This window comes from Felis catus, chromosome D4, assembly GCF_018350175.1.
Source record: "Felis catus isolate Fca126 chromosome D4, F.catus_Fca126_mat1.0, whole genome shotgun sequence".
NCBI classification, from domain to species: domain Eukaryota; kingdom Metazoa; phylum Chordata; class Mammalia; order Carnivora; family Felidae; genus Felis; species Felis catus.
The window spans coordinates 14,821,888-14,836,909 of record NC_058380.1 but is presented as its reverse complement, the minus strand read 5'-3'; the positions used below and the strand labels follow the sequence as shown (position 1 = coordinate 14,836,909).

Sequence of the window (15,022 nt, the reverse complement as noted above, 5' to 3'; positions counted from 1 at the left end):
TCTCTCCAACGTCATCCTTTTCTCCTTTCTATACTGTCTTCCCTCTCTGCTGTCATGTTGGAATTCCACTGTGAGATAGGAATTTGCAGAGAGTTGCGATAAATTTTTCCACATTTGCGTATCGGAGGCATGCATTCAATTTGATTTCAATATTTAAACATGTCAATTACGGAGTGACAGGCCGGACACTGCGGGGGGAAAAAGCAAGCTGAATAAGAAACGACGCCTATCCCAATCCGGGACATTTTAGGAGCAGTAGAATAGAGGAAATACGGTTTCATTTTCATTAATGCCGTCAGGGGATGTGTCACAGACGAGAAGGCCTTTGATTTAGGTCTTCACATACGTTTCATAAAGTGCTTTAAATATGCCACACATCTGTGATCGTATTGTCTCTCCTTACCTGACACCTTACCGGCAGACTTAGAAGCGCCACCCACGGGCAGTGATTCAGAAGCTTGGGCTGGGTGCCACCCTCAGAGTGTGTGATTCAGTGGGTCTTGGGTGGAGCCCGAGAATGTGTATTTCTCGAAGGTTCCTCAGATAATGCTACTGCTGCTGCTACTGTCTCCTGATCATACACTGAGGACCAATGCTTCAGGATAATCAGCCAGGTATTTCTTGCCTGAAATTCCTTGAAATTCATCCCTTTGCCTGAAAATGTACGGTCTTCACTTGGCTAAAACAATAAATTCCCAGTGTTGGCAAAGAAAGCAACTTGTAGGTTTCTGCGAGCAGGAGAAGAGAAACACACTCCAGTCTATTCCTGTGAGTAAAGGAGGGTTCAGTTTTCAAAGGTAAATTAATCGTCAGACCCACTCCAGTGTCCAGGAGGATCGTAATTATTTACTGGAAAAACATCATAACGAACATAACGTTCTTGAAGATCTTTATTATTAGGAATAAAATATTGGTTTTGCTTATGTGTTAAACTCAGGCCCCTAATATCTAGACTTAACACTCCTCACAGGCATAAGAGCATATTTGAAATGCTGTCAACTTGTACTTTGATTATAGCTTTTGGTTACTTGAACCCAATGCTTCTGTTTAATAATTCCTGTATTGTTTTCTCCTCCCAGCCCCCCAGCCCCCATTTTCAATCAATCTTCTCTTTCTTCTATGTCCTTTGTCTCTGTCCTTTTATAATTCTGGTTGGTCTCCTAGGCTATTTTCTCTCTTCTCCAGTCTCTCAATGGTATGTCTTCAATCATTTCTAAGACTTGCTACACAAGGTTAACCATTTTTGTGCATCTTAAAATGTTTAGCCTTTGATCTGAAAATAAACGCTAGAAAATTGTAATGCTTATGAATATATTACATATAATATTAAGTTCAGAATAGTTGACATGCTTCATGCTATATGTCATAAATATGCTAAGCTTAATTTCAAGCAGATGAAATCAACACGAAAGCACACGCATTTTTTTTTTTTGTGCACAACTTCTTTGTACCTGCTGTTTATTAACATCGGCCATAGGAAGCTTATAGGTGTGGTTTTCAAGTGATCACTGTGCATACGTGTATATTCACTTATGAGGCCAGTCAGGCTTACTGAATATTTGACCTCAAATACACATGACAGTACCTTCCACATCTAAGGGCAAGAATTAATTTCTTTAAGCTTCCTTCACAAAAGAATGTAGTGAAAGTAAGAAATTGAGACCTTATTAAAGAAACGTATCTATTAGGAACATGGGCTAGTGGTAACTATAAGAAAACACCCAAGACTTTTTTTAAACCATGACTAAAATAAAGACAGCACATGAAATAAAGAAATTATTGATGCTGTTTGGAATCTTAGATTAATAGAACTGAATACTCTATAATTAATTTCCTTTTGTCATTTCTCACTCTAAATTTTCCAGAAGACCATTTTCCCCAAGTTTCAATAAGAAAAAATATAAACAGTAATTTTAAATTTATACTATATAAACTATAAGATTATAATATTATACTTATAAAATGGTTACAAGATTATTGGCTTTATTGCAAATCGCTATGCTGGTAAGTGGCATTGTTTAAATGTGTTTGATCCTTTCTGATTTTACCAACTTAGAGTTTTACCTCCTATCATCTCAGTTTATACTGTGATTTCAGGGATTTTAAGATTTATAAGTAGGGGCACCTGGGTGGCTCAGTTTGTTAATCGTCCGATTTGGGTTCATGATCTCACATTTGTGAGTTAGAGTCCTGCATCAGGCTCTGCACTGACAGCTCAGAGCCTGGAGCCTGCTTCAGATTCTGTGTCTCCCTCTCTCCTTCCCTGTGTCCCTCCCATTTGTCCCTCCTCTCTCTCTGTGTGTCTCTCTCTCTCTTTCTCTCTCAAAAGTAAGTAAACAAACATTTTTAAAAAATTAAGTATTTATAGGTAGATGCTCAAAAGGCTCTCCATACACTGGTCTGTTTTTGTGCAGCTGAGGAGTTATTTTTTAAATCTTGCTTCTAATATACATACTAATATGTCATGGGTTCTTTCCAGAAGTTATTCTGGGGGCACCTGGGTAGCTCAGTCCATTGGGCATCCTACTTTGGCTCAGCTCATGACCTTGTGTTTGTGGGTTCAAGCCTTGCTTTGGGCTCTCTGGTGACAGCTCAGAGCCTGGAGCCTGCTTTGGATTCTGTGTGTGTGTGTGTGTGTGTGTGTGTGTGTGTGTGTGTGTATGCCCCTCCTCTGCTGTCACTCTGTCTCTCAAAAAATAAAATAAAATGTCAAATAAATAAATAAATAAATAAATAAATAAATAAATAAAACAAGAAGTTATTCTGGCCAAAGGACCCTCCGAAACAAACAAAACTGAGTTCACGCCATCGTAATAAAGAAAAGAATGCAGTGTGAAGGCAGGGATTGCTTCAGCATTCATGACCTCTTCCCACGTTTTAGTAGAAAAGTCTCTATGTTCATTTCTGCATATGAGCAACATTGATAGGGTGATTGCAGTGTGCTAAGTTTTATATGTGTTATTTCATTTTGCACTTAAAACTGCCTTATGAGATAGATTATTACTAATATCCTTATCTTACAGCTAATCAAATGGAGGTTTCCAGAGGTTTAGAGCCGTGTCTAAAGTCACACAGTGATAAGAGGAGGATTTGTGTCTGTGCTGCCAAAGTGAGCATGGAAGGGAAGGATTTGAACCCAAGTCTGAGCCAGAGTGAACCAGTCAGAGTTCACCAGCCCTTAAGCTGAACTGCCATTCACCTTTCCTCACGTCGCTGTTCCTATCCTCTAGTTACTTCTGGTTTCTAGGTGTCCTCAGTGAAAGCGATTTGCAATTTGCTGATATGGGCTTAGAATTCATTTTACTAGAATTTGTTACAAGACGGTACAAGGGGGGAAAGGAAGGAAGAGGATGAAAAAAAATGAGCTTTTTTTCTGACAAGGGAAGACTCTGGACTTACATATTAAGCAACTAAAACCCCTATCACAACAATAAAACCAGGGCTGACTAACATGTTCTTTGCATATATCTCCGGGGCCCTGCACAGAGTAAGTGTTTGATAAATGTTTGTTGGACTAAATGTGGAACCAAATGAGTTCTAGAAGTGTTGAGGGGGTCTGATTATGGGTAGAGCACCATTAGATGTGAAGCGTGTTAGGAAAATATGGATATCTTATTTACAATAGTGAACTAACTGCCCACATTACTTCCTCAACATTGGAAAGTTCCAAAGGTCTGTAGAAATTTTGATTATGAAACAAAAGTATCCAGCTTAATAAAGTAATTATTATAATGAGGACTGCTATAATTCGACTACATGTTTATTGAATGGCCAATGTAAGCAGGCACCTCACAACACGTATCTGGAAGCCTTAATTTGTTCCCGATGGTGGCAAAAAAATTGTGACGTAACTATTCACACTGTGGTCAGGAGAAAAAATGGTAGTGATTGTAACCATATTTTATAAGATTGCTTTTCTCTAAATCAGAAACATTCTAAATGAGGTTAGGGATTTGTGATTCGAGGCTAATTTACAACAAGGATCCATTTATTTCTGCGATTTTTGTAGGTTTTTTAAAGTTTATTTATTTTGAGAATGAGAGAGTGTGAGTAGGGGAGGGACAAAGAGAGAAGGAGAGAGAGAGATTCTCAAACAGGCTCTGCGCTCCCAGCACAGAGCCCATCAGGGGCTCAAACCCATGAACTGTGAGATCATGACCTGAGCCTAAGTCCCATGCTCAACCGACTGAGCCACCCAGGCGCTCTTTGTGTTTTCAATATAAAGCAAGCTCTGTCTTCTTCAAAAACATTGTTTTTAACATTGATTCCTGAATTTAGTATGTTTAAAAATATACTAAAACCAAAATGGGCTGTGGATTCCCACATGTCATACTAAACTCACTCAGATCTAGAATCTTCCTCCTTATAATAAAGCTCTAAAACTCTTGCCCCTTCAAATAGTCCTCACTGCATTTGAAAAACCAAGGGATCACATTTACCGACACAAATAATGAACCACTTAATTCTGCTGGTAAGACACATTTCCACAGTCACAAAAATGCTCTTAGAAATGAGAATCTCAACTTCAAAACCTTGGCACAAACTATTATAGCAATATAATGAAAAAATGGACTCACGAAATGAAACCTACTTTTCAACAAGCAACACCTATGCTATCAAAGGGCTAAGATGACGATAAACCTTAGGAAAGATGGCCATGTACCCTACAAACGAGCATATGAGAAAGGGTTCCCCAAAGAAGTGGGCCCAAGATGGAAAAGAGGAATCACCGATAAGGGTGCTTGGTAGTGCTCTTTATAAATTTTGAATTCATGAATCTGAACATGTCACTCTTTACTTAAATACATCCATGGTTCCCCACCCTCCGCAAGAGAAAATCCAACTCCCTTTACCACAGCTCTCAGTGATTTGACTGAAGCCCACCTCTCCAAGTTTTATCCCTTAGCATCCTCCAAAACACTCCCTAAATTCTTGTCACGCTAGCTTCTGGGGCTCACTGATTAGCCTATGGGAAAAATGGAGAGGCTTCCATCCAGTGAAATAAAGAAACCTATCTGTGCATCCTTGCTTTTACGGTTTCCCCTGACTGAAACACTGCTTCCTGACTCACCTTCCAAATCCAGGCCAAGAAAGCCCTTCTCTGAGAAGCTGTCCCTAACCACTTTCCTAAACGTAGTTACTTGCTCTTTCCTTGGTGTCATACAGTAGTGCTATTGCATCATTATTATTATATTTTTAGATTTTATCATTTTTAATCATTTTTAAATTATTTTTATTATTTTAATATAATCTTTCCCCCCAGTGTGGAGCGCAAACTCATGACCTCAAGATTAAGAGTCCCATGCTTTACCAACTGAGGCAGCCAGGCCCCCCTCTCTTACTTTATTTATTGTAGCTATTTGTTCCCTTTTAAGCTGAGAAATCCTTTAGGGCAGAATCTACGTCTTATCTTTGTAGCTTAGGCTCTAGCACCATTTAAGGTATACAGGAGATTTTTTTTAATGTTATTTATTTATTTGGAGAGAGAGAGAGAGAGAGAGAGAGAGAGAGAGAGCATGCTTCTGAGGGGCAGAGAGAGAGAGAATCCCAAGCAGGCTCTGCACTGTCCAAACACAGGGCTCAAGACCACAAACTATGCCATCATGACCTGAGCCAAAACCAAGAGTCAGACACTTAATCAACTGAGCCACCCAAGCAGCACTTACGCATGCAGTAGATGTTTGATAAATGGTAACTATTGCGTAGACATACGATATATACTTAATAGCTATAATTTTTATTTGAAATGATCTTCCTACAATATCTGTGTATATTTCCCCTGCATTATATTTTGCCTCACATCAAAATTCCTTGCTTTTCTACTGGGTGTAGTCTTTCTCTCATTTTAGAATATTCACCTGGCTTTATTGTACACCACCATGATGGCTAGCAAAAGGGCACAATCCATGGAAACATCTCATTTCATTTCTTTTTTTTTTTTTTAATTTTTTTTTCAACGTTTATTTATTTTTGGGACAGAGAGAGACAGAGCATGAACGGGGGAGGGGCAGAGAGAGAAGGAGACACAGCATCGGAAACAGGCTCCAGGCTCTGAGCTGTCAGCACAGAGCCCGACGCGGGGCTCGAACTCACGGACCGCGAGATCGTGACCTGGCTGAAGTCGGACGCTTAACCGACTGCGCCACCCAGGCGCCCCTCATTTCATTTCTTAAGAAGAGAGCTGTCCAAAAGTTACAGAATCAGTAAGTGGGGTCTGTGTGTGTGTGTGTGCTATTGCATAATTTGGAATGGAAGCGTGAGCCGAAGCTAAATCTTAGTCATGTCTTGTTTATCAAGAACGGCCCTTCAAAGATTTCATAAAACTACTAATGAAGTGATAACAAATAACAGTCATTCAAATGTCTCTCGACTTTTGGAAAGGAATTGCAGACTCTTTCAGAGTGTCCCTTCCTCCCCACATGGCCTGGTGTGTCAGAATCGCTCAGGAAGGTCTTAGAAACCATTCCCAGTTACTGCACACGGGTCCCCACATTGGTGGTACCGTTGGCCACCCTGAAATTCTGCAGATTGTGCAACTCCCACTGTTTTCTTTTTGTTACCCTGAGATTGTTCACAGCCAGTAAGAGAGTGGCGGGGTGGAATAATACTCCCCACTTGTTATGCCCTCCTTGGGGACTCTCAGAAACCCGGGGTGGTTAGTGGGCAGAGGTGAAGAGCAGGAGAGACCCACGGCTCCGGGCTACAAGGATGGGGGAGCAGGTGTTTTTTCTTTTCTTTCTCCTTCAACTGACACATAGGGTGGTTTTACTGAAACTGATTTCTAGTATCAGCTGCTACACTTGAACTTCTCTTTTATTCTCATGGACAGTCCAACCTTTGATCTGTACCAGAGTTTGGCTTGCTCAACTGAACATTTCCTTACTGTGAATTCCTGATCAGGGAGTCCATCTGCTTTCATTAGGGAGAGGCTATTGACCAGCCTGCTTTGAACTCTCTGGTCTCTCAATGTCACAGGAGCCCCTCTCTGAACAAAGTATTGGACAAAAGTCGGGCATTTCACATGACTGAATGCGGAAAAAACAATTTCCTAGAAAAGGTATCTAAAATATTATTCATTAGACAGTTTGGGTATCCACGGTGATTGAAATTACTAAAACGTTTGTTTTCTTTGGTTACACTTTGACTTTATAGGCGGATCAAAATAGCATCCGAGACCTATCGAAGTCCAGTTGTCTCAAGTGCATACGGATTTATCTTTCTACTCCCAATGCTTCCAGATATTACAGTGATGTGAGGTAAAGCTCCTTGAAGACTTGTTTGTTTGATATTCCTTGACCTTTAAGGCCACACCCTTAAGTTACCCTCCCAGGTGAAAAACAACGCAGAGCAAGTATCCACCTATTTTTTTAGGGGAAGAGCATATAGAATTTGGTTTTGTTGGAGTAGCTGAGGAAATCTACCCAAGTCCTGAAGAACAAAAGTTTTCCTTGAGATGGAGGTGGCCTAACCTCCATAAGGATTCTAGACCAATCTAGGCACCTGAATATAGCAGTTGTGCTTTGTAGAATATTCGCTGAGCATGAATGTGTGGTTCCTCGGTGTGACATTGTGATTTATAACAAGAATTATGTATTTGGGGGGGGGGGCGCCTGGGTGGCTCAGTTGGTTAAGCGACCAACTTCTACTCAGGGCATGATCTCACGGCTCATGGGTTTGAGCCCCACATCGGCTTTATGCTGTAGATTCTGTGTCTCTTTCTCTTCTTCTCCCCTGCTCGTGCTCCGTGTGTCCCGCTCTCTTTCACAAATAAATAAATATTAAAAAAAAAAAGACTTCTATATTTGGTATTTGTCCTGTTTCTTGCACAGAGATTCTAAAGCTCTTGGAATTTCCTAAGGGGTGACCGAGACCAGGTATCTTTTGTTATGTTAATAAGGCAACTGTTGGAAAGCCCCTAGGTCACCTAGGATGGGGTCTGGTTGCCAGAGAAACCAACCCTATAATTGAAATTTGGAACTTTCAGTCCCCCCCCACCACCCTCCCCCCACCTCCACAGAGGGGAAGAAATTGAAAGTTTCATCGATTACCAATGACCAATGATTTAACCAAACATTCCTATGTAATGAAGCCTCTGTAAAAACCCAAAGGGCAGGGCTGGGAGAGCTATCTGGGTGGTGAACATTTGGAGACTTGGGGAGAGTGGTGCCTTCAGAGGGAACATGGTAGCTTTGCACCCTTTCCCCACACCTCGACCCATGCATTTCTTCCCTCTGGATGTCCGTGAGTTACATCCTTTTACAATAAACCAGTAATCTAGCAAGTACAATGTTTCTCTGAGTTCTGCGAGCTACTCTAGCAAAGTAATTGAACCCAAGGAATGGGATGTGGGAACCTCCAATCTGCAGCCAGTCAGAAGCACAAGTGACAACCTGGACTTCCATCTGAGGTCCCAAGTAGAGGAGGAGTACAGCGTGGGAGCAACAATCTTGTGGGACTGAGCTTGTCACCTGTGTAATCCGATGCTTTCTCTGAGTAGATAGCGCCAAAATGGAGTCAAATTTTAGAACACCCGCCTAGTGTCCAAGAATTGCTCAGTGGTGTGGAGAAACCCCTCACACACACATTGGAATAAGGAACGGAACCCTTTTTTCCCCAAGGTATCCAATATGAGACCAGTCAAAGATGCAGACCAACCAGACCATCCCAGCAGCAAAGTACCACTTACCAAACTGTGCGGGACCAATCTTCATCCATGATGTTAAATTGCGGCAAGAAGCAATAGCAGCATGGTCAGACCTCACACCATCAGAGCCATCATCATCACCATCTTTACCATTTTTTTAATGTTTATTTATTTTTGAGAAAGAGTGGAGGAGGGGCAGAGAGAGTGGGAGACAGAGGATCCAAAAGCAGGCTGTGTGCTGACAGCAGAGAGTCTGGTGTGGGGCTTGAACTCATGAACTGTAAGATCATGACCTGGGCAGAAGTCAGAGGCCTAACTGACCGAGCCATCCAAGCACCCCACCATCACCATCTTTAAGTGAGATTCTTAGACTATTTGGGAGAGGGGAGTCACAAGAAGAAATAGTGAGATTCTTATGGGGGTTAGCATAGGAAAGCTTAAGCGTCTCACACATGAAGTCAAGTACATCAGATGACTCTGGTTAGTAAGAGAGGTTAAAGAGTCATATTTACATTATAATTCGGAATATAAATATCTTCTCCAATAACTTTTAATTAAACTCTTGTAATGTTTGCCTTTTTGTTGCCGTGTAAATAAACCAGCCACTAACCAATGAAGAAGAAGGCTCGAGGGCTAGGACACGACACAAAAACAAAAATAACTTGTTTTTCTAGCTTTACCTCCCTCAACAAGGCCAGAAAATAGTAGAGTGGGTGACTTTGGTCAAGACTGAAATGTTTCAAAAGTGAAAATCACCAAAATACAGCCTCAGCCCATGTGAGAATACGCGCACACACGCACACACACACACACCATATATGCACACTTTCTCTCTCTCTGTGTCTCTCAAATACATCAGGCATTAAATGTCTAGAGGGATTTTTTTTTTAATTTTCATACATCATGTTTAAGAATTGCTTCCACAGAAATGACAAGTCTTAAATTCTAACTAGTGGCTAAGGCCTCTATTTTATGACTCAGACTTTCAGTTCTTGTTAGGAGAGAGGAGGAACACAGTACGTCTTTATTTAGTTTTTCTCCAAAGCTACTAATCAGCTAAGATTACTATGAAGGTTGAAGTTATGGGACCAATGAATTCTCTCTGTTTTAAGGGATGGAAGGCATACCGTGATTACCTGTGGTATGTTAAATTTCCTTTCTAAGGACCAGCCATTAATGCATTTTTAAAAATTCTTAGAGGAGATTTTTCAAATACACTTGGATCATTCAGTGTCTTCACTTGTTTTGGAGATAATGTGAGGAAATCCAAGCATGTCAGGAACTGCGGGTAAAACAAAATGTAGTCAGTCCCTTCGAAGTCCTTCAGTTCGCTGCACTTTTTTTCATGTGCTATAAATGTTACATGAGAGTCAGCTGAACTCTTTCCTCTGTCCTCTGTCCCTCCTCACCCCCACACCCATCTGAAAGATAAAAACAGGTGAATGCTCTGTCTGTCTACTCAGACTTTGCAAAAGTAATAGCAACGGCTTTGATAATTTCCCCGTACAGTTCATCTAACCTGTGACATCATTTCATCGTGGTGACTCACATGTGGGTAGTATTGGCGGGACTTGGGATATTTTCCTGTTTGAGCCTTCCACAACCCAGTGTGATAGGTAGAAAAGGAGGTGCTGTATTCCTGTTATACAACAGGAGAAAAGGGAGCCTCTCCAAGGCCAGGTGATGACTAACGCCCTGTCAGCTAGTAGGGGGAAGCCTGGCTCGCCTGACTTCTGGGCCTGTGTTGATTTTACCACATTGTTTTACTTCTTTCCAACTCTTATGTGAATTTCCACCTGCCGTTGCCAGCAAATGTAACATTTATATTTTTCTCATGGGACATGATTCAGCAAAGGAGGGGAGCTAATTTAGACCGTTCTCTGGACAGGTTGCGCTGGAGAGAAGCACCCATTTTTATCTCTGGGAAGACTGCACAGCCTTTACATGAAACACCATATATATCTCCAGCCGAAACCAAAGTGGCAATGAATGTGTAGAGCAGGAAAAATGAGTCGCCCAAGAAATTTTTTCGGAGATTCCATGATGCAGGTCAATTTTACAGTCTTAACCTGCGTTGTTAGTATCGGTGGAGAGTAATTGAACGTATGCTTCTAATTTCACAACTATGTTTAGATTTCATGTTACTGCATCGCATGAGATGCTGAAAGCATGAACTCGGGCTTATTTGCCTTTATATTATTGCAGATTAGCACAGTGCCTTGAATTTAATAAGCATTTGGTAAATGTTTGGTTTTGTTGTTAAGCATTTGACAGATACCCATAAGCCACGTTCTGATCTAAGGCGACTAGTCATCAGAGCTTTGTAAACAGAGCTTTAAACAAAACTTCCTTGTTTTGAGGTACAACTGACATGTGCACAGGCACAGGTTATTCTTCAATAGATGCCCTGATAAAGATAATGTTTGCAATCCTATTTCCGACCATAGCATTTGTTGAGTAAACTGAATTTTTGGCTCATCAATCATTATAACTTGGTAATAAACCTCTGTGTGTGTGTGTGTGTGCGTGTGTGTGTGTGTGAAGGGGTGAAAAAGACCAACAATATGTCTAGATTCTACAAGCACCTAAGCATTGCGGTATCCTTCCTTAGCATGGCCTCCCCTCCCATCATTTTACTATAAAACCATTCTCGGCCAAGTATGTTTGTTTTAAGATAAAAAAAATAGAAAGAAATACCTGTTACATCTTACCATATGTGTTTATAATACAACATAATATATTATAAAATAAATACTTAACATATACTTTATATCTTATATATTTTTATAATTATCTATGATATGTACTCAAGCTATACACGTACTCATATGTATATGTGTGTGCACATTTTTCTCTTTTCCAAAAGAAATATATTTAATGAATCTACTTATTCTCTACTTCCTTGTATCTTAAGGTCAATAAATATGTATAGACATTAGTATGATGTATATAAATCCTGAAAGACCAAGAATTATCCTTCAGAAAACATTACATCAATTAGAATTTTTCAATGTATCACCATACATTGTTAACTAGATGTTAACTAGACTTATTCTGGTGATCATTTTGCAATATGTATAAATATCAAATCATCATATTGTACAGTTGAAGCCGAAGTAATGTTGTATGTCAGTTGTACCTCAATAAAAAACAGTTGGAGTTTTTTGAGTCCAAAGCATCAGAAATCAACTCTGGCTAAGCAAAAAGAGTTTGGTATGTCAGATAAAACACAAAATCTAGAGGAAGGCTGGAGAATCCAACTTAGAACCAGCACAGAGTGAGAACTAAGATCACTGGACTTGCTTTCCCTCTTTCCCGGCTGCTTCTGCTGCTGAAATGAACAAATGAATGCCAATCATTGTTGCCATTTTGTGCTCAACTCACTTGGTTCAATGTTCAGAGTCCTGAGAAAGAGAACTCAGCTGCTTTAGCTTTAGCCTTTTGTTCACACGTAAGTTTGGGATCAGGGAAATAATGCAGCATCAACCACATGTCCTGAGGTTGACATACTAACCCCAGGATTTCAGAATGTGGTCTTATTCGGAGACAGAATCTTTGCAGAGGTGATCAAGTTAAAATGAGGTCCTTAGGTTTGGACCCTAATCTAATATGAGTGGTGTCTTTTTATTAAAAGGGGAAATTTAGACACACACACTCACGTGCGTATGAAATTGAAGACATTATGGAGGCTTGGCAAGTCAAAATTGGATGGGGAAGGCCAGCAGGCTGGAGACTCAGGAAGAGAGTTACAGTTTGGAGTTCAAGGGCAGTCTGCCAATGAACCAGAAAGAGCCCATGTTGCAGATGGAGTCCAAAGGCAGTCTGCTGGCAGAATTTCCTCTGGTTTGGGGGACATCAGCCTTTGTTCTATTCAGGCTCTCAACTGATTAGATGAGGCCCACCCTCATAATGGAGACCAATCTGCTTTATTCAAAGATTTAAATATAAATCTCATTTAAAAAGACCCTTACAAAAAGATACAGAATAATTTTGACCAAATATCTGGGCACCTTATGGTCTAGCCAGGTTGACACATAAAATTAACCATCACACACGGTTGTTCCTCTGTGTTTACATTCTTAGTATATCTCTGTGTGTCCAAATTTCTTCCTATATGGTCATACTGAATGAGGACTCACCTTGACAGCCTCATTTTAACTTAATCGCCTCTTTAAAGGCCTTAGCTCCAAATCTAGTCACATTCGGGGGCACCTGGGTGGCTCAGTCGGTGAATGTCCAACTCTTGATTTCAGCTCAGGTCATGATCTCACAGCTGTGAGATTGAGCCCCATGTTGGGCTCTGTGCTGACAGCTCAGGGCCTCCTTGGAATTCTTTGTCTCCCTCCCTCTGCACCTCCCCAGCTCTCTCCCTCTCTCTCTTTCCCTCTCAAAATAAATAAATAAACATAAAAAAAAATCCAGTCACATTTTGAAATAGGGGAGTTAGGACTTCAACATATAAATTTGGAGGGAGACACCATTCACCCCACAATATTATAATTACTGCTACAATTTACTAGCACTACAATGTTGCTACTCCTACCACTGTCCATGGCTCATCATCGTTTTCTTCCTTATAACTACTATTCCATAAAGTTCCTTCCAGTTTCAATTTCTAGTGTTTCTACAAACACTAGAAAATTTTCTACGAAGGTTGCATACAAATTCCCCCAGAGTTAGCTCACAAAGCACAGTTTAGGTACCTATTGGAGAATAGTTCAGGATACAGGAATGTTGGTCAAAAGTAAATGCCAAACTGTAAAGAAGGTAGGCTGGGAAGATTGGAAAAAGCAAGACAGTCCAGCCAAGGGGAGTTTGAAACCGTCAGCGGTTCCCAACATCCTGGCTTAAGGATGCAAAGCATTCTGGGACCAAAGACTCAGCAGCAGCTGTTTGTTAGATGTCACTCGAATGGCTGGTCTGGTTTCCTCAATAATAATTGCCTAAGGAACGTTTACCCTTTATTCTTCTTCCAAGCATCAATTATATACAGTAAAACCTTGGTTTGCAAGCATGATCATTCCCAAAACATTCTTGAAATCCAAAGCACTCGTATATCTAAACGAATTTCAAGAACCATTGGCTCAGTTGTGATCACGTGACTTTCAGTGTCACCTACTACTCATGTTGCAAGACATCACTCATTTATCAAGTGAAAACTTATTAGAAATGTTTGCTCCTCTTGGGAACACTCGCAGAACAAGTTACTCACAATCCAAAGTTTTACCGTAATTGTAGTTACTGACTTCATGGTTACCTCTAGAAAATAATTAAGCAATGTTGCCAGTGAAGGTCTAAGTGGTGAATCCAGGTAGCAAATACATATGAATATGTATTTTTAACAGATTTTTTAACAGGCCAGCAAATAATGGGATTCCTCTGTTTCACCTGACATTCCATGTGAATTAAATTGTATGTGCAAAGGCAGTAAGATTCCCAAAGATGAACGCTGAGTCACTTTTTAAGTTTGTGTCTCTCATTGTGCCTCCTTCAGTGTCTTTCATTCACATTGTCTTTGTTCGGAAGGTATTTGCTGAGTTCAGCAGAAAGGAGATGTCCAAGTCGTGATGATGCTAGCTCCACTGCCGCTCCATTTCTCATCAAAAAATGTGTACCATATTCAGCTACCCTGCCAGCCACTGAACAAAACAAGGTCACAGCGCAGACTTGCCCTGGAGTTTGAGAGTCTATGACAGAGCCCACAGTTCAGGTCAGCTCGGTCATTTACTGAGCCTGTGCAGTGTGTAAGACACGGCAGAACTGATCATCCGTCAAGGCAGGCTGTGTGTACACGAATATCCATAATTCGAGGCAATTTGCTCTATTGATAGAGATATAAATAATGTACTGGGCATGGGAACATGGCCAGGACAAGGCAGGAAACCGAAGCTGGTGCCCGATTGTGGAACAGTTTGAAGGCTGGGCGCTACTTTAACCGCCTCTGATAACTTCCTCTCTTGCCATTCTTGAAGGTTGACAACGAATGGAGACACCGAACTTAGCCAGCCTTGTTACTTCCCCTAATAGGCACCAGAATGGAGTCTGATGGTCCTGAAACCACATCAGGGAATAACACCATTTTAGTGATAAAAAGCCCAATCTCGTTCTCTCTAGAACATTCGGTTATGGACAAGTATGTACCAATTTCTCCGTATTTTAATCAATATTATCAAAGCAAGCCAGTGTTTAAACTCTTTAATGTCCTATGCAACAAGATACAAATTATTAAAGGAAGGATATTTACATAATCCCCCCAAGGCCACCATTAGGTAGGTAGCTATAAAACCAATGCACCCCCCCGGGTTCAATCCATCTCTGGGGCTGAAAGGAGGGAAAGAATCCATGGAAGAGGAGAAGGTGCTTCACAATTAAAGGGCT

General features: G+C 40.8%; 1 long non-coding RNA gene across 1 annotated transcript; it reads left to right on the top strand.

The window, feature by feature from the left end:
- Window positions 1-6,067: 6,067 nt before the first annotated feature.
- On the top strand, window positions 6,068-7,686 carry LOC109493725. Its single transcript, XR_002148053.3, has 3 exons — window positions 6,068-6,203; window positions 6,976-7,057; window positions 7,153-7,686. It is a non-coding gene; the product is annotated as an uncharacterized LOC109493725 (long non-coding RNA).
- Window positions 7,687-15,022: the final 7,336 nt, after the last annotated feature.